Below are 20,767 nucleotides of genomic sequence, written 5' to 3'. Positions count from 1 at the left end.
ATCTACATCTACATTTATACTCCGCAAGCCACACAACGGTGTGTGGCGGAGGGCACTTTACGTGCCACTGTCATTACCTCCCTTTCCTGTTCCATTCGCGTATGGTTCGCGGGAAGAACGACTGTCTGAAAGCCTCCGTGCGCGCTCAAATCTCTCAAATTTTACATTCGTGATCTCCTCGGGAGGTATAAGTAGCGGCAAGCAATATATTCGATACCTCATCCAGAAACGCACCCTCTCGAAACCTGGCGAGCAAGCTACACCGCGTTGCAGAGCGCCTCTCTTACAGAGAGTGCCACGTGAGTTTGCTAAACTTCTCCGTAACGCTATCGCGGTTAGCAAATAACCCTGTGACGAAACGCGCCGCTCTTCTTTGGATCTTCTCTATCTCCTCCGTCAACCCGATCTGGTACGGATCCCACACTGATGAGCAATACTCAAGTATAGGTCGAACGAGTGTTTGCGCTTGGTAATGGAAGCACGACTGAAGAAAAATCAAGACACGCTCACAAATGGTTCAAATGGCTCTGAGCACTATGGGACTTAACTGCTGAGGTCATCGGTCCCCTAGAACTTAGAACTACTTAAACCTAACTAACCTAAGGACATCACACACATCCATGCCCGAGGCAGGATTCGAACCTGCGACCGTAGCGGTCGCGCGGTTCCAGACTGTAGCGCCTAGAACCGCTTGGCCACACCGGCCGGCGACACGCTCACACCTTTCGTCATATAAATTTACTTTCAAAATCTTTTCTTAAAGAATTTACTTTATTTACTAGCGATTCATCAAGAACATTAACCCACTTATGTGAGCGTGGACGTAGTTGCCGAAGAGCAACTGATAAATTAAATTTCAACGACGGGAAATTTTATTCATAAAAGCCTTTTCGTAAACTGATTTAAAATTTATAAGTAAAAAAGCACCCTCGAAATATCAAGTTACAATTTAACAAATGTGAATTTTATTCCTAAAATCCTTTTCAAAACAGTTTTAAAATTATAAGCAGAAAAACAGCCTCTAAATATCAAGTTACAATATTCAGAGGCAGAATCAAAAAAATTTTTTGTTACAGTAGGAGTCTTAGGGCTGAGAAGCTTGCCGCTCCCTTTCAACACGGCCGTAGTCACGACAGGTCACAACGACCTCTGAAAAGCTACAGGGGTAAATCTGCAACACACCAGATTACTTTAAACTAAAAATTTTAACAACTCACACAAACACTTTAACTGTTCACCCCGTAAGAGGGATGGAAATGGTACAAACACTCACACTAAGAATTTATTTTCCACCAAAAGTGCAATTTGTTTTTTAAAAGGGCTCTTGCCGTGGAAGGGTGGCAAGCTTTATAAAAATGACTGTTTAAATAAAACCCATGAAATTCAGAGCTGCATAAAGTGTACAACATGCTCTACATTTAACACCGAATCCGACAAACATGACAGAGGCAGCTACTAACGTACGGCAGACCGACAGACAGACAGACACTAACTGCCCAACAAATGCGGACGAGAGACAGAAGAGCAAGCTGGGGACGAGAGACTGACCAACAAGTAGAATTTAACAAGTAACTGAAACAACATATCTGCAGTCAGTTTGCGAGGTGCCGGGGCTAGCAGTGTATTTAACACTAAATTCTAGCATCTACATATGTAAATGATGCTCTAAGCCCCCCCTTTTTTTTAACTCCGACTTTTGCTGTTGCACAAGGATTAAAAGATATACGCGAACTGACTGTAATCAACCCTGCAAGTGGAGTAGAAAAGAGTTTGGCACCTGCAATAATTTAATTTGATAAATAAGTTAAATAAAGGAAGGTTTCATAAACATAGTGAGAAATGATGGGTTGCTCTACCGATTAACAGAATGAAAGTTCTGTCCAAAATAACAATATGATTTATTAAGACTAAACACAAAATAATAAACAAAAACACATGAATTCTAATTTATAATACATCAAATTGGCTCAAATTGGATACACATACAAACACTGTAAAGGTGAAGTTGTCCCTAAACTAGATCGTGAGGTTTAAGACGAAGTGGTATGTGGAGCCAATTCCTTGCCACTCAAATCTCAAGAGAGACACACAGCTAACCCAACAGTAATTGCTCCTACTCAAGACAGAACAAAGTTAGAAAAAGACGGACAGGCGCGCTCTGCTGAGCTCTGATTATCACCTAGGAAAATCCCTATCTGCCGGTGCTGCGGACATACATTACCAAACTGTCTTCTTAACTGCCCGAAACACGATCTGGCGTCCCGCAGGCGAGGGCTGGTTGCTTCGACGTCCTCGACCGAAAGGCGACTGCCGATTCCCCACAAGAGCACCCGTACAGGCCGAACACAGAACATTCCCGCCCCCACGACAGTGGCCGTGGTTAAACGTTCCAATCAGCAACTCGAAAACCGGCGGAAATTCCACTCCATTGCCGGAGCACTACCATTCCACCAATGGAGATTCTTGGCGCCAATTTCTGTGCTGATTTTGCTACGTCACGGCGCTATGCCCTGAGCAAACCAATCACCGTTACTATTTTGCAGAAAGTGCGGGAATTTTCCCGCCACAACTGCCAGGGTACACAAGTCATTCCCACGCCTCGCTGGTAGCCCGCCAGAAAGTGTTTTCGCTAAGTTTCTCCGAAGTAACGGAACCTCTAGCCCAGCCGCTACTTCACACCCCAGCGGGCGTGTCTCTTGACAATGTCGGCGTCTGCAAAACATTCACTCGACTGCCTCACACACGTCGGCTTAACCCGCCTGTCACCGGACCACCCGGGTGACGAGAGACGCTGCGTGGGAAGTCCGCGTGTGAAGGAATAGCAACTTCCCACCGCATGCAATTAGAGAGGAGAATCGTAAGATAGAAATATGAGAGGGGGCTCATGCCACCTCTCAAGTTAACTTCTAATAAACCGCGATTTCTCGAGAAGACCTGTCGCGGCACCCCCAAATCGCTCTCCCGAACCGTCCGCTGCCAGCCGCTTCAACGGACGCAGGAAGGCGCGCCAATCTCCCGCCTCACGGCGTCGCAGCTCGCACCGGCCAGACCGACGTCGTGGGTTGACTCCTGTTGCTCTCGTTTCGACCGCGAAGCCACTACCCCTCGCTATACGGCGCGGCCCACTGGACTCACGTGGCGACCTCACACGCGCCGACGCTCAAGGCGGACAAGTCATCTCGTGTCTCAGTGCGCGACCGACCAACCGACCGATCCAACCGCCAATGACCATTGCCTGAGCAAACTCGAGCAGACTGGCGGCCTAACACATTCTGGCACTCCGGACGACAGACAGACACTAACCGCCTCACCATCTCTGACCAACTGACCACACTCGCTCAGACTGACAGACTGCCCTGGCTGACCAACTGCCTCCGACTGACTGACTGACCAACTCAGACTGACAGACTCACACTGACCGACTGCGGACGACGCAGATGCACATGACGGAGGGTTGGACCCTCTGCTGGGGCGCTTCTCCTTCTTACATGGTGTGAAGATGACATGGTGGTTATGATCGTTTTTTACTTGACTTTTGTGCTGTTGTTTTTTTTTTATAGTTGAAAGGAGAGTCAGAGGGATAGCAGAAGAGGTAGGAAAAACGAACGGCAAATTGACTGGCCAGCGAGATTTTTAAATGAAATTTAATTTAATTGGCTAGCTGGGAATTACAGCTAAATGACAGATTAAAGGAGAGGAGGAGGAACAGTAAAAGTTAAATGAAAGCGAAAGGCCATTATCATGGCCTCTTCTTCTTCGTGGCGGCGTCGGTGATGGTGGTGGCAGACAATGTTGTGGTGGAGTGGAGGGGGGGGGGGAAGAGAAAGAAGTGACAGATGGAGAAGTGGAAAGAGGAAGGGCCTGTCATGATTAGGCCAGCATTGGGGAGGGTGTGGGGGTGATGGGGGTGGCGTGTTCGGGGGGGGGGCTAAATGGCTTGACGTGGTGGGGAGATGGATCGATGATATGAGAAAGAGTAATTGGCATGAAATGAGGTGGCTAGTGAATGTGGAGTCATGGGGGGCGGAAGAGAAGGTCAGGCCATCGAGTGGTGGCTAGACGGTGGACTCGGGTGCCCAGGGAAAGGATTAAAGGATTGGGAGAGTGTCGGGTTTGTTGGTAAAAGGAAGTGACTGCGGAGAGGATGGGGGTTCGAAGGAGAGGCACCTCGGCCAGGATGTGTTTTTGGGTAGGGAAGTCGAAGGGGAGGCGGAGGGCACGCCAGAGAGCCCGGTGGAGGTGGGTGGGGGCAGCATTGCCCCACACCACCACCGCGTATTCGAGGATGGGGCGAACAAGGGAGGTGTACAATCTGACAGCAAGGTGTGTAGGGAGTGAAGAGGTTGGATTGATGAGGGGGCAGAGCAGGCATAGTCGCCCTATCGCCTTACGACGCACATCGTCGATATGGGGGCGCCAGGTGAGGTGCTGATCCAGGTTAACGCCCAAGTACTTCGCAGTACGAGTCCAAGGGACTGGGGTAGCAAGGACCATCACCTGAGGGAGCCGAATGGGAATATGGCGTCGGCAGGTAGTAAGGGCTTGGGTTCTGGAGGGATTAAATGCCAGACGCCAGGTCCTATCCCAATCGGTTAGGGAATCTGTAGCCTCCTGGAGCCGCTGTTGGAGACCTGCCGCGCTCCGAGACCGACTGAGGAGCTCATAGCGCCCCTTAAATGCACGTGAGCAGCCAACCTTTCCCGTTTCCCACCAGAGGGAGACACAAAAGCTGCGATTGCCACAGCGGCGCCACCGCCAGAAACGGAGGGCGACTGTTTTACACTACGCGCTGCGGCGCGCTTTTCAAAACAGCAATTTTTACCACGGGTCAAGAAAGAGCATAGGACAACGTAAAATGGAGCAAGATGTCCGAAATCCTGAGAAAAATATGAATAAGCTATAGGGAAAGTCGTGTAATATACAATATTTAAGGAAACGCAGGAGGAACAACACGACTGGAACAGCAAGAACGACGTGGTCTGCTTAAGAATGTGGTAACTCAGGGATGCAGTCTTTTTCCCGTGTTGATCAATATAAACGAAGAAGCAATGACGGAAATAAAAGAAAGATTGAAATGTGGGATTAAGATTTACGGATAGTGACGATAAGAATCGCTAATGATATTGATACGCTCAGTGACAGGGAAGAAGAATTACAGGATCTGTTGAACGGAATGAACAGTCTAATGAGTACAGAATATCAGGCTCGGATCTATGGGGGGGGGGGGAGGGGAATTGGGGTATCTGCCCCGGGCGGAAATTTCAGGGGGCGCCAAATTCTTGAAGAAAATATACAATGGCGTTTTTCGTTGCGACGGAATCTTCTCACGAAATTCCAATCACCAACTATCTCCTCCAAATGCGAAAATATTTTGTTGACACCGACTTACATAGGGAGGAACGATCACCAAGACAAAATAAGGGACATTAGAGCTCGTACGGAAAGATATAGGTGTTCATTCTTCCCGCGCGCTATACGAGATTGGAATAATAGAGAATTCTAAGGTTCGATGAACCCTCTGCCAGGCATTTAAATGTGATTTGCAGAGTATCCATGTAGATGTAGATGTAGATGTAGAAAAAAACACCTTGTTTCAGATAGCGCCTAGCATGCAGCGCACGCCGGTCTATCGATTATTCACATGGTTTTGATCGCATCTCAGTTTTCTGAACACATTCTAAGTTGATTTCCGAACGAATCATCAACTGATTTTCGAATGCGTGCATTGTTTACGTGATGTCTCTGTCAGGGAAATCCCCTTCGCATCTAGAAATTAAAAAAAATTTCCCCGCGGACAAAAGGGGACGGGACTATACGAGCTGAGCCGAATAAACCCGAACGGATATATGCCAATCGCTGTTTGTTTATGTGGTTGTTTGGGTGTGCGAATGATCAGCGTTGTTATAATTACTAGCGAAATCCATAGAATCAGACTCCAGATTTGAAATAAACGACTTACAGAAATAAGAGGTAAGAAAGATTACATACTCTCAGTGTACCCAAGAAAATGAAATTTTTACATAAAAATTCTGCCAGTACACTACACTACTAAGGGCCAGTTTTAAAGTCCCCGGTTAGCTGCCACGTAAGTTCTATTCTCCGAATAGCCATGAAAACGCGTCGTACGAACGCGTAATAACGCATAACCGGAGAATGAAAGCGGAATGACTGTACAGCTGATTCTGGCAGGTTTAGTGAAATTAATCGGTGAATAAGTTTTGGCAATGGCAGGAATAGTTACAGAACTACATATGACAAGATTGTTTGTTAGAACGACGAAGGAGAAGCAACGGGGACATCATACAAATTATATGGAAGAATATGACGATTCCAAATTTATATAAAAATTTCGTACTACTTCTTTTCGGTCTCATGCTCGAGAAACTGGAGCGTATCAATGAAATGTGGAACTATTTCCTAACAAAACTTTTTGCTTTTAGGCCTAATAGGCGTTCGATATTGATATTTCGTGAATTGTATCCCGTCGTGCTATTTAGGTAAATGAGGTACATAAAAATGAACTTTTGTGCCGAATTATTCTCGTTTCAGTGTCGTTTGTTACAACTGTAGCAATGTTAGAAAGACCTATAGCGTTTTATCTAACAGACAGTGATAAAATAGACGTAATGGAGGAAGCACACCAGGCATGAGTGCTATTCGTACTGACAGCTTTTTCAGTATTAGACAACATTTTGATTTTTCATATAGCAAAACGTCTGACGAGCTTTGATGAGGCAATAGGTTCTGTTATGCCAGAGCCAAGGTAGCGCCTGAGGGCCGGCAACCCATATTACACCACAGAGGACAGGGTTGTCTATGTCCAAGGCGTACCAAATGCACCATGGTAAACACCGGCTATTTACACGCCAGATAATGGAAACAGACATTCCGAGCACTACTTCCTGCAGGGGGAGCTCGAGTCACGGTCTGCAGGAAGTATCACTACGCCAAAACGTGACTGGCTGGAGACAGCTATTTAGGGGCAAGAACCAGCCCTGAAGTTCAGTAGTACACTTCGGTTGCCGACCTCGTGGACTTCGACCGCTGAAAATTACGTCTTCGTCTCTGAATTGGACTGTTACTACCGTGTGTGTGTTACCACGAACCTTTGTGGAAAATTAGAAGTGAACTTTTGTTTGCCCCAATCAGGAGACTTTTACTCTCTTCGTTATTGTTACCATTCTTTTGTTGTTCAGTCATCAACCTTGTAAACTTACATAAATAAAAGTTCGTGAAAAATTGCGAATTGTCAGTCACAACAGGTTCTTTTGCAGGAAGGAAAGCACGCCGTGTAAAGCTGTAGCTAGATAAGAGAGAAAAAGATGCTGGGACCTAAGGACTGAAGAAATGTGTACTGTCTTGCTTGTCTCTTGTCTTTACTGGTTTTATGTTTCCTATATTTAATTTTATGTCACACAAAAGAGAAAGTTATTACCTAATAGGCAGTAAAGAGTGCAGATTTTCTGAAGAGTTGTTATTCTACCAGTTATTGATAATCCCACACTGTATTAAATGTGAGACTTTTTAGGGGGGGTAGGATGTCAGACCGGCCGACTGGGAGCAGGAGATGCAGCACAGGACATTTTAATTTCCATTGTCCTGAATACAGGTTTGATGGCTTCCATTACAAAATATACTCGTTTGAATTCCAAAGACTGAAATAAGTCACGTGCGACAGAAGAATGGTGGGTGAAGAGGCGTGGCACTGCACTCAGGCACACTGAAGAGCAAGTAACATGTCTTACAGCTCCTTCAACAATGTGCTTTAGATATCGAACTCTTCAGAAAAATGTACGCTACAAAATGAAGATATTCGTGAAAAAATTGATTTCTTAAAAAAAAATTTTGACACCCTATCTCAAACGCTAGATGGGCGGGGGGGGGGGGGGGGCACTATCAAGTTTCTATCCCGATTCGGAAATATCGTAGATGCGGGTCAAAATATGGATGAGTAAAGAAGGAAGAAATGAGAAGTAGCAGAAATGGGAATGGGGAATATGTAGTGATCACGAAGTAGATGGCGTTAAGGAATTCTACACTCCTGGAAATTGAAATAAGAACACCGTGAATTCATTGTCCCAGGAAGGGGAAACTTTATTGACACATTCCTGGGGTCAGATACATCACATGATCACACTGACAGAACCACAGGCACATAGACACAGGCAACAGAGCATGCACAATGTCGGCACTAGTACAGTGTATATCCACCTTTCGCAGCAATGCAGGCTGCTATTCTCCCATGGAGACGATCGTAGAGATGCTGGATGTAGTCCTGTGGAACGGCTTGCCATGCCATTTCCACCTGGCGCCTCAGTTGGACCAGCGTTCGTGCTGGACGTGCAGACCGCGTGAGACGACGCTTCATCCAGTCCCAAACATGCTCAATGGGGGACAGATCCGGAGATCTTGCTGGCCAGGGTAGTTGACTTATACCTTCTAGAGCACGTTGGGTGGCACGGGATACATGCGGACGTGCATTGTCCTGTTGGAACAGCAAGTTCCCTTGCCGGTCTAGGAATGGTAGAACGATGGGTTCGATGACGGTTTGGATGTACCGTGCACTATTCAGTGTCCCCTCGACGATCACCAGTGGTGTACGGCCAGTGTAGGAGATCGCTCCCCACACCATGATGCCGGGTGTTGGCCCTGTGTGCCTCGGTCGTATGCAGTCCTGATTGTGGCCCTCACCTGCACGGCGCCAAACACGCATACGACCATCATTGGCACCAAGGCAGAAGCGACTCTCATCGCTGAAGACGACACGTCTCCATTCGTCCCTCCATTCACGCCTGTCGCGACACCACTGGAGGCGGGCTGCACGATGTTGGGGCGCGAGCGTAAGACGGCCTAACGGTGTGGGGGACCGTAGCCCAGCTTCATGGAGACGGTTGCGAATGGTCCTCGCCGATACCCCAGGAGCAACAGTGTCCCTAATTTGCTGGGAAGTGGCGGTGCGGTCCCCTACGGCACTGCGTAGGATCCTACGGTCTTGGCGTGCATCCGTGCGTCGCTGCGGTCCGGTCCCAGGTCGACGGGCACGTGCACCTTCCGCCGACCATTGGCGACAACATCGATGTACTGTGGAGACCTCACGCCCCACGTGTTGAGCAATTCGGCGGTAGGTCCACCCGGCCTCCCGCATGCCCACTATACGCCCTCGCTCAAAGTCCGTCAACTGCACATACGGTTCACGTCCACGCTGTCGCGGCATGCTACCAGTGTTAAAGACTGCGATGGAGCTCCGTATGCCACGGCAAACTGGCTGACACTGACGGCGGCGGTGCACAAATGCTGCGCAGCTAGCGCCATTCGACGGCCAACACCGCGGTTCCTGGTGTGTCCGCTGTGCCGTGCGTGTGATCATTGTTTGTACAGCCCTCTCGCAGTGTCCGGAGCAAGTATGGTGGGTCTGACACACCGGTGTCAATGTGTTCTTTTTTCCATTTCCAGGAGTGTATTTAGGCAGCAAAATAACCCATGACGAACAGAGGAAGTAGGACATAAAGAGCAAACTAGCACTCGCAAAAAAAGGCAACTAATATCAAACATAAGCCTAAATTTGAGGAAGAAATATCTGAGAATGTATGGTTCAAATGGCTCTGAGCACTATGGGACTCAACTGCTGAGGTCATTAGTCCCCTAGAACTTAGAACTAGTTAAACCTAACTAACCTAAGGACGTCACAAACATCCATGCCCGAGGCAGGATTCGAACCTGCGACCGTCGCGGTCTTGCGGTTCCAGACTGCAGCGCCTTTAACCGCACGGCCACTTCGGCCGGCGAGAATGTATGTTTGGAGGACAGCGTTGTATGCTAGTGAATAAGGGACAAAGGAAAAGCCGGGTCAGAAGAGAATCGGGGCATTTGAGATGTGGTGCTACAGAAGAATGTTGAAAATTAGGTGGACGGGTAAGACATGGAATGAAGAGGTTCTGTGCAGAATCGGAGAGGAAAGGAATGTGTAGAAAACACCGACAGGAAGAAGCGACAGGATGATAAGACATGCGTTACGATATCAGGAAAGCGGATCGGTGTTGGAAGTCAGCAAGAAAGCTGCAGGCTGGTTAGCCTCGATGAGCTGATCGTAGTTATACTGAAAATAAATAATGGGTTTGTTTATGAATAACTTTCTGCTACCAGTCACGATTTTCTTTTATTTATGTTTTACAAAAAAATGGTTCAAATGGCTCTGAGCACTATGGGACTCAACATCTGAGGTCATCAGTCCCCTAGAACTTAGAACTACTTAAACCTAACTAACCTAAGGACGTCACACACATCCATGCCCGAGGCAGGATTCGAACCTGCGACCGTAGCGGTCGCGCGGTTCCAGACTGTAGCGCCTAGAACCGCTGGGCCACTCCGGCCGGCTACGTTTTACACGACGCGTTTCGGGAAATGATTCCCATTTAAAATATGTATTTCTTCCTACTATGCTATTTTTTTCGTATGTTTTCGGTGTGTGAGGTTCGGCTTTCTTTTGCTGACTTTACTGCAATGTATAAAACACGAACAATTTTAGGTAATTATCGTATTTTATACGTAGTTAGTGGCTAAATTTGGAATAACTTGTAGTTCCAGTTTTCCTATGGTTCATTTGCGCAGAGTCTCATACATGTTAAACGTCATTTATAAGTTTCAGGTGCACAGTACACATTGAGCATAATCATACACTACTGACCATTAAAATTGCTACACCACGTAGATGACGTGCTACAGATGCGAAATTTAACCGACAGGAAGAAGATCCTGTGATATGCAAATGATTAGCTTTTCAGAGCATTCACACAAGGTTGGCGCCGGTGGCGACACCTACAACGTGCTGACATGAGGAAAGTTTCCAACCGATTTCTCGTGCACACACAGCAGTTGACCGGCGTTGCCTGGTGAAACGTTGTTGTGATGCCTCGGGTAAGGAGGAGAAATGCGTACCATCACGTTTCCGACTTTTATAAAGGGCGGATTGTAGCCTATCGCGATTGCGGTTTATCGTATCGCAACATTGCTACTCACGTTGGTCGAGATCCAATGACTGTTGCCAGAATATGGAATCGGTGTGTTCAGGTGGGTAATACGGAACGGCGTGCTGGATCCCAACGGCCTCGTATCACTAGCAGTCGAGATGACAGGCATCTTATCCGCATGGCTGTAACGGATCGTGCAGCCACGTCTCTATCCCTGAGTCAACAGTTGGTGGACGTTTGCAAGACAACAACCATCTGCACGAACAGTTCGACGACGTTTGTAGCAGCACGGACTATCATCTTGGAGACCGTGGCTGCGGTTACCCTTGACGCTGCATCACAGACAGGAGCGTCTGCGATGGTGTACTCGACGACGAACCTGGGTGCACGAATGGCAAAACGTCATTTTTTCGGATGAATCCAGGTTCTGTTTACAGCATCGGGATGGTCGCATCCGTGTTTGGCGACATCGCGGTGAACGCACATTGGAAGTGTGTATTCGTTATCAAAAAAATGGTTCAAATGGCTCTGAGCACTATGGGACTCAACTGCTGAGGTCATTAGTCCCCTAGAACTTAGAACTAGTTAAACCGAACTAACCTAAGGACATCACAAACATCCATGCCCGAGGCAGGATTCGAACCTGCGACCGTAGCGGTCCTGCGGTTCCAGACTGCAGCGCCTTTAACCGCACGGCCACTTCGGCCGGCTATTCGTTATCGCGATACTGGCGTATCACCCGGCGTGATGGTATGGGGTGCCATTGGTTACACGTCTCGGTCACCTCTTGTTGGCACTGGCGGCACTTTGAACAATGGACGGTACATTTTAGATGTGTTACGACTCGTGGCTCTACCCTTCATTCGATCCCCGCGAAACCCTACATTTCAGCAAGATAATGCACGACCGCATGTTGTAATTCTTGTACGGGCCTTTCTGGATACAGAAAATGTTCGACTGCTGCCCTGGCCAGCACATTCTCCAGATCTCTCACCAATTGAAAACGCCAGGTCAATGGTGGCCGAGCAACTGGCTCGTCACAATACGCCCGTCACTACTCTTGATGAACTGTGATATCGTGTTGAAGCTGCATGGGCAGCTGTACCTGTACTCGCCATCCAAGCTCTGTTTGACTCAATGCCCAGGCGTATCGAGGCCGTTATTACGCCAAAGGTGGTTGTTCTGGGAACTGATTTCTCAGGGTCTATGCACCCAAATTGCGTGAAAATGTAGTAACATGTCAGTGCTAGTATAATATATTTGTCCAATGAATACCTTTTTATCATCTGCATTTCTTCTTGGTGTAGCAATTTTAATGGCCAGAAGTGTATAAACAAACAGTTAGAGAGGCGTTTCCAGAGGTAATGTTAGAGGTTCCTCCACAGATTTGTTTTTGTAATCCATATTGTTGAGATAAATACCTTCTCTACATAAGAATATCTGTGGAAGACTAACATTATCTCTGTCAACTACAGCTGAAAACATCTTTCTATCTGTTTGTTTATGTAGTTTATGATCGATGTTGACAGTGCACTGGGAGTTGTTAAGTGGCGCTTAACGTGTGTGTGACTAGACACAATTGGCCATAATAAAACCGTAAGTACAAGTTCTTGCAAATTTAGCCGCCAACTACAAAGGAAAATCGATAGCTAACTAAAATTGCGCGTTTTTTAATAGATTGCAGTAAAGTCAACAAAACAAAGCAGAAACTCACACATCGAAAATATTACGAAAAGGTAACATAGCGCAAAGAAATACACACTCGAAAATGGGAATCATTTTCCGAAACGCGTCGTGTAAAACATAAAGAAATGAAAATCGTGACTGGGGGCAGAAAGTTATTTATAAGCAAACACACTGTTTTCACAGTCGCAGACTTTCAAAAAAACGATTTATAATGGAAAAAATCAGATAAATAATGGGGATGTGATGCAATTTTTCTACTGAAACTGGCTGTTTTCAATATTTATTACCGTTATCTTGCGAGATAATGCTTTACTATGTAACATTATGTGATTGCCTTATCATTTTAAATCATTCACTAATCGAGCAGTCGCTCGGCAACAGCTACAGTTAGCAAATAATGTTGCGAGAATGTAAAAGGTGAACGACCTGTGACGTAATTGTCTATTGTCGAAGCGCCGTCAGAGATGCAGTGAGTTGTTGACTTTGAAAACCGCAGCGCGAAAAACGGGCAGAAGAACACTTTTAGACATTTTTTTTATGTACGAGATATTCTCGATGAACAGTTACTCATTCTTCTCTTGTCTCCTGTAACTTGTGTCGGACGCGCGTGTCTTGCCGCCGTATTATTATCGTTAAAAATAATATTATTTTAGTGTAAAGTAAATGTGCAATACTAAATGTGCAATACTGCGTAGCAGTAGATTAATTTTGCGACGTGTATGTGAAAACGTCAAAGGAATTATTTTCATTACGCGAAGAGAAGTGCCAGTCAAAACGGCATCCATGTTAAATCTTTCATTGCAGTGTAAGTTCATCTATTAATTGCCACAAATTCAGAGTTAAATGGAACTGGTGTATGGACTATTTATTTAATATAGAATCTATGTCTCACTCCTTCACGAAGTTATTTAATTTTCTTTATGTTTCTGCCAAATAGATAGTTCACAGTCACGAATTCTTTCGTCGAAATCGGACGGAAGTTGCATGCGGCGAAATATTTTCTCCGCGCCATATTCTACTGGTAAATGCATGGTAAACTACGGTCCCTTAGGAAATTCATGTTGAGCTATCCAAAAATAATTATATTTCAATAGGCATTTACTCTCCTCTGCAATGCAACTGCCGACTGATCAGACGATCCAACAAGAAACAGCCGCACGCGGTCGGCGTTCGCAAATATATTTCCACCGCTGATTATATGTTACAGCACAAAAGTAAACATATTGTGTAAGTAGGCTGTTTAGGTTTTTTTATTGGTAACGCCACCTCTGTATGAAAATCACTGGCTGTGCTGTGTGCAGCCTGTGGCTGTTTTGCATTGTTGTAATACTCGCCATTGTAGTGTTAGGCAGCTGGCTGTGAACAGCGCGTAGCGTTGCGCAGTTGGAGGTGAGCCGCCAGCAGTGGTGGATGTGGGGAGAGAGATGGCGGAGTTTTGTAATTTGTTATGAACTGCTATATATATGATGATATCAAGGTAAATACATTGTTTGTTCTCTATTAATATCTTTCATTTGCTAACTATCCCTATCAGTAGTTAGTGCCTTCCATAGTTTGAATCTTTTATTTAGCTGGCAGTAGTGGCGCTCGCTGTATTGCAGTAGCTTGAGTAGCGAAGATTTTTGTGAGGTAAGTGATTTGTGAAAGGTATAGTTTAATGTTAGTCAGGGCCATTCTTTTGTAGGGAATTTTGAAAGTCAGATTGCGTTGCGCTAAAAAATATTGTGCGTCAGTTTAAGCACAGTCCTGTAAAATTGTTCAAAGGGGGCGTTTCAATTGTTATAATTAGCGACTACGAACGGGGACATTTATAACTATATGTTTATGTATACACATTACGTAAACATATCGTTATAACTACCTGGGTCGCTCATGATGAAGGTTTTAACTACATACTGCCGTTCTTTTTTTGGTTCTTCATACGAATGCATGTCGTTGCAAGACTGCAGGTTCCGGAGGTATTTTTCAATGCCTGTTCACCGCGTTTTAAAGATTTGAACGACATGAACATACTTGTAGAAAGCAACCAAAATGAGTCATCGTGCTTTACTTGTATACTGAAAATTGCTGTCTAGCTCTTTCAGCGCCAATCCCGTAGCTACACGACGGGCCGGGCTCCCTTCTAAAAGCGCCAAAGACTTGTCTTCTATGGGCCAGAATATTTTGTTGATTAAAAAGCACAGTGTGTTGTTTTCGCACCTCTGACTATCGATATACGTTGTTTATACTGTTATTTATTAGTTGTACGGATAGATGGCGTGAATGTGTGTCTTGTTTCCGAGGTATTTCTTTCGTTACGAGTAACTGTTTTCACCTGCGGATAGAGTACATTATTGGTATCCTGTGTAAGAGAAATGGCGCGCCCATGGTTTATCCGATGAAGAAATTGAGGATTTGCTCAGCTTTGAAGGCACTGGCGATGCTCTAGACACATTTGGATGATACAGATGTCTTTCAAGGCGACTGCGGTACTATATGTTCAGGCACAGAACTGTAAAATGGTGGCGGAAACTTTTTTTCATTTGCTCTTACTAGGAGTATCGAATGCATTTTGGTTACACAGTTCGTTTCAGACCAAGAAATTGATAATAACCGATTTCTTTACCAATCTTGCCAACAGCTCTAAACAACCAAAACGGACCTATAAGGTGATTGACACATAGACATTTTCTGCTAGATTTACCACCCTCAAGCAAAAAGTATGCCTCCCCTGTTCGTTAAGTTCGTTCTTCAAAATCAAAGAAAGACAGTGGAAAAGCATCTCGCAAGAAAACACTTTATCAGTGCATGGCGTTGTGTGTGGAACCCTGTCTTAAAATACACTCCTGGAAATTGAAATAAGAACACCGTGAATTCATTGTCCCAGGAAGGGGAAACTTTATTGACACATTCCTGGGGTCAGATACATCACATGATCACACTGACAGAACCACAGGAACATAGACACAGGCAACAGAGCATACACAATGTCGGCACTAGTACAGTGTATATCCACCTTTCGCAGCAATGCAGGCTGCTATTCTCCCATGGAGACGATCGTAGAGATGCTGGATGTAGTCCTGTGGAACGGCTTGCCATGCCATTTCCACCTGGCGCCTCAGTTGGACCAGCGTTCGTGCTGGACGTGCAGACCGCGTGAGACGACGCTTCATCCAGTCCCAAACATGCTCAATGGGGGACAGATCCGGAGATCTTGCTGGCCAGGGTAGTTGACTTACACCTTCTAGAGCACGTTGGGTGGCACGGGATACATGCGGACGTGCATTGTCCTGTTGGAACAGCAAGTTCCCTTGCCGGTCTAGGAATGGTAGAACGATGGGTTCGATGACGGTTTGGATGTACCGTGCACTATTCAGTGTCCCCTCGACGATCACCAGTGGTGTACGGCCAGTGTAGGAGATCGCTCCCCACACCATGATGCCGGGTGTTGGCCCTGTGTGCCTCGGTCGTATGCAGTCCTGATTGTGGCGCTCACCTGCACGGCGCCAAACACGCATACGACCATCATTGGCACCGAGGCAGAAGCGACTCTCATCGCTGGAGACGATACGTCTCCATTCGTCCCTCCATTCACGCCTGTCGCGACACCACTGGAGGCGGGCTGCACGATGTTGGGGCGTGAGCGGAAGACGGCCTAACGGTGTGCGGGACCGTAGCCCAGCTTCATGGAGACGGTTGCGAATGGTCCTCGCCGATACCCCAGGAGCAACAGTGTCCCTAATTTGCTGGGAAGTGGCGGTGCGGTCCCCTACGGCACTGCGTAGGATCCTACGGTCTTGGCGTGCATCCGTGCGTCGCTGCGGTCCGGTCCCAGGTCGACGGGCACGTGCACCTTCCGCCGACCACTGGCGACAACATCGATGTACTGTGGAGACCTCACGCCCCACGTGTTGAGCAATTCGGCGGTACGTCCACCCGGCCTCCCGCATGCCCACTATACGCCCTCGCTCAAAGTCCGTCAACTGCACATACGGTTCACGTCCACGCTGTCGCGGCATGCTACCAGTGTTAAAGACTGCGATGGAGCTCCGTATGCCACGGCAAACTGGCTGACACTGACGGCGGCGGTGCACAAATGCTGCGCAGCTAGCGCCATTCGACGGCCAACACCGCGGTTCCTGGTGTGTCCGCTGTGCCGTGTGTGTGATCATTGCTTGTACAGCCCTCTCGCAGTGTCCGGAGCAAGTATGGTGGGTCTGACACACCGGTGTCAATGTGTTCTTTTTTCCATTTCCAGGAGTGTATTTCATGCGAAAACGCATTATAAATCCACGTAGAAAGTGCAGTTAAATACGGTATTCAGCATTGATCATTATGTACTTATGAACTCATTTACTGTAACCTTACGGATGTATGACATATTATGTTTTACGTGAACAATGTCATGTCCAGTATAATAATATAATCTGTCAATGTTATACCAAACAGGATTTTGTTCATGAGTTTCCTTTAATTTACGTCTATGGTCACAATCTTTTTTGTTTAACAGATTACCGGTTTCGGGTTTTAATGACCATCATCAGATCTGTTTCACAAAAACAAAGTCCTAATGCACTGCAGCCATATTTTGTTCATGGTTGCATAAAGAAGAAAACAATTGGGCTTAAAATAGTGTTAATTTTGTGTTTATATGTTCGGCATTCTGCGGGTTATAAATTTTTGAATACGGCTAAAATTGCCTGGATTCATTTTACATTAAAATTTTTTATTTAATAGCTTTCACTGAAACTCCGTGCACAATCGTTCTCTCTGGTTCTAGTGACACGGATATAATGGCAGCATGACAGAATGTGTCTCAGAGCTCCGAATAGCTGGGCCCACGGCTACGACGCGGTGGGTGTGGATTACGACTGCTGATATTTTTAAAAATATCAAGGATCCGATATGTGGATGTTTAAAAAAAGTATCTTAAACGGCCTTCGCTATATCGAAAGAAGAATTGATATATCGACAAAAAAAAACATGACGTACCTGCCTATAAAAATATCGACTTCTCATTGTAAATATACTGCCGGTTTCAGAGCTTTATACTTCAGTATCGATTTTTTTATTAAATTTTCTGTACATGAACAAGCTAGCAGCCTCCCCATCACCCACAGAGCAAGAATTGAAAGGAAAACGATGCACGTTCACGCTTGGCGAAAACCACTTTGATAGGAATGGTAACTACATGTAAGTGTTACTACAGGGTGTTACAAAAAGGTACGGCCAAGCTTTCAGGAAACATTCCTCACACACAAATAAAGAAAAGATGTTATGTGAACATGTGTCCGGAAACGCTTAATTTCCATGTTAGAGCTCATTTTAGTTTCGTCAGAATGTAGTATACTTCCTCGATTCACCGCCAGTTGGCCCAATTGAAGGAAGGTAATGCTGACTTCGGTGCTTGTGTTAACATGCGACTCATTGCTCTACAGTACTAGCATCAAGCACATCAGTACGTAGCATCAACAGGTTAGTGTTCATCACGAACGTGGTTTTGCAGTCAGTGCAATGTTTACAAATGCGGAGTTGGCAGATGCCCATTTGATGTACGGATTAGCACGGGGCAATAGCCGTGGCGCGGTACGTTTGTATCGAGACAGATTTCCAGAACGAAGGTGTCCCGACAGGAAGACGTTCGAAGCAATTGATCGGCGTCCTAGGGAGCACGTAACATTCCAGCCTATGACTCGCGACTGGGGAAGACCTAGAACGACGAGGACACCTGCAATGGACGAGGCAATTCTTCGTGCAGTTGACGATAACCCTAATGTCAGCGTCAGAGAAGTTGCTGCTGTACAAGGTAACGTTGACCACGTCACTGTACGGAGAGTGCTACGGGAGAACCAGTTGTTTCCGTACCATGTACAGCGTGTGCAGCCATTTTCAGCAGCTGACTGGCCTCCACGGTTACACTTCTGCGAATGGTTCATCCGACAATGTGTCGATCCTCATTTGAGTGCGAATGTTCTCTTTACGGATGAGGCTTCATTCCGACGTGATCAAATTGTAAATTTTCACAAGCAACATGTGTGGGCTGACGAGAATCCGCACGCAATTGTGCAATCACGTCATCAACACAGATTTTTTGTGGACGTTTGGGCAGGCATTGTCGGTGATGTCTCGATTGGGCCCCACGTTCTTCCACCTACGCTCAATGGAGCACGTTATCACGATTTCATACGGGATACTCTACCTGTGCTGCTAGAACAAGTGCCTTTACAAGTACGACACCACATGTGGTTCATGTACAATGGAGCTCCTGCACATTTCAGTCGAAGTGTTCGTACGCTTCTCAACAACAGATTCGGTGACCGACGGATTGGTAGAGGCGGACCAATTGCGTGGCCTCCACGCTCTCCTGACCTCAACCCTCTTGACTTTCATTTATGGGGGCATTTGAAAGCTCTTGTCTACGCAACACCGGTACCAAATGTAGAGACTCTTCGTGCTCGTATTGTGGACGGCTGTGATACAATACGCCATTCTCCAGGGCTTCATCAACGCATCAGGGATTCCATGCGGTGGAGGGTGGATGCATGTATCCTCGGTAACGGAGGACATTTTGAACATTTCCTGTAACAAAGTGTTTGAAGACACGCTGGTACGTTCTGTTGCTGTATGTTTCCATTCCACGATTAATGTGATTTGAAGAGAAGTAATAAAATGAGCTCTAACATGGAAATTAAGCGTTTCCGGACACATGTCCACGTAACATTTTCTTTCTTTGTGTGTGAGTAATGTTTCCTGAAAGTTTGGCGTGTCTTTTTGTAACACCCTGTATAAAAGATGTGAGACGGGTTCGTCGTTCGGGTTCCTCACATATCGGATATTCCCGGAAACATTCACGTCGACTTTCCTGAATTGCGTACTGAAGCTTCACGCTGCAGTTTCTGTTGGTAGCAAAGAGCGCCGATTAGGTCAGCATTTCCCCTCACAAGTCTCCGCCTTCATCATTTTCAGCAACTGTTTTTGAAGAATGCCGATGTGAAGAAATAGCATACTACGAGGGCAGTTCAATAAGTAATGCAACACATTTTTTTTCTGAAACAGGGGTTGTTTTATTCAGCATTGAAATAAACCAGGTTATTCCCCAATCTTTTAGCTACACAACACTATTTTTCAACGTAATCTCCATTCAATGCTACGGCCTTACACCACCTTGAAATGAGGGCCTGTATGCCTGCACGGTACCATTCCACTGGTCGATGTCGGAGCGAACGTCGTACTGCATCAATAACTTCTTCATCATCCACGTAGTGCGTCCCACGGATTGCGTCCTTCATTGGGCCAAACATATGGAAATCCGACGGTGCGAGATCGGGGCTGTAGGGTGCATGAGGAAGAACAGTCCACTGAAGTTTTGTGAGCTCCTCTCGGGTGCGAAGACTTGTGTGAGGTCTTGCGTTGTCATGAAGAAGGAGAAGTTCGTTCAGATTTTTGTGCCTACGAACACGCTGAAGTCGTTTCTTCAATTTCTGAAGAGTAGCACAATACACTTCAGAGTTGATCGTTTGACCGTGGGGAAGGACATCGAACAGAATAACCCATTCAGCGTCCCAGAAGACTGTAACCGTGACTTTACCGGCTGAGGGTATGGCTTTAAACTTTTTCTTGGTAGGGGAGTGGGTGTGGCGCCACTCCATTGATTACCGTTTTGTTTCAGGTTCGAAGTGATGAACCCATGTTTCATCGCCTGTAACAATCTTTGACAAGAAATTGTCACCCTCAGCCACATGACGAGCAAGCAATTCCGCACAGATGGTTCTCCTTTGCTCTTTATGGTGTTCGGTTAGACAACGAGGGACCCAGTGGGAACAAACCTTTGAATATCCCAACTGGTGAACAATTGTGACAGCACTACCAACAGAGATGTCAAGTTGAGCACTGAGTTGTTTGACGGTGATCCGTCGATCATCTCGAACGAGTGTGTTCGCACGCTCCGCCATTGCAGGAGTCACAGCTGTGCACGGCCGGCCCGCACACGGGAGATCAGACAGTCTCGCTTGACCTTGCGGCGATGATGACACACGCTTTGCCCAACGACTCACCGTCCTTTTGTCCACTGCCAGATCACCGTAGACATTCTGCAAGCGCCTATGAATATCTGAGATGCCCTGGTTTTCCGCCAA

The sequence above is a fragment of the Schistocerca nitens genome, chromosome 11 (assembly GCF_023898315.1).
Source record: "Schistocerca nitens isolate TAMUIC-IGC-003100 chromosome 11, iqSchNite1.1, whole genome shotgun sequence".
Taxonomy (NCBI): domain Eukaryota; kingdom Metazoa; phylum Arthropoda; class Insecta; order Orthoptera; family Acrididae; genus Schistocerca; species Schistocerca nitens.
The sequence above is the reverse complement of the archived record's forward strand: the minus strand, read 5'-3'. Positions refer to the sequence as shown.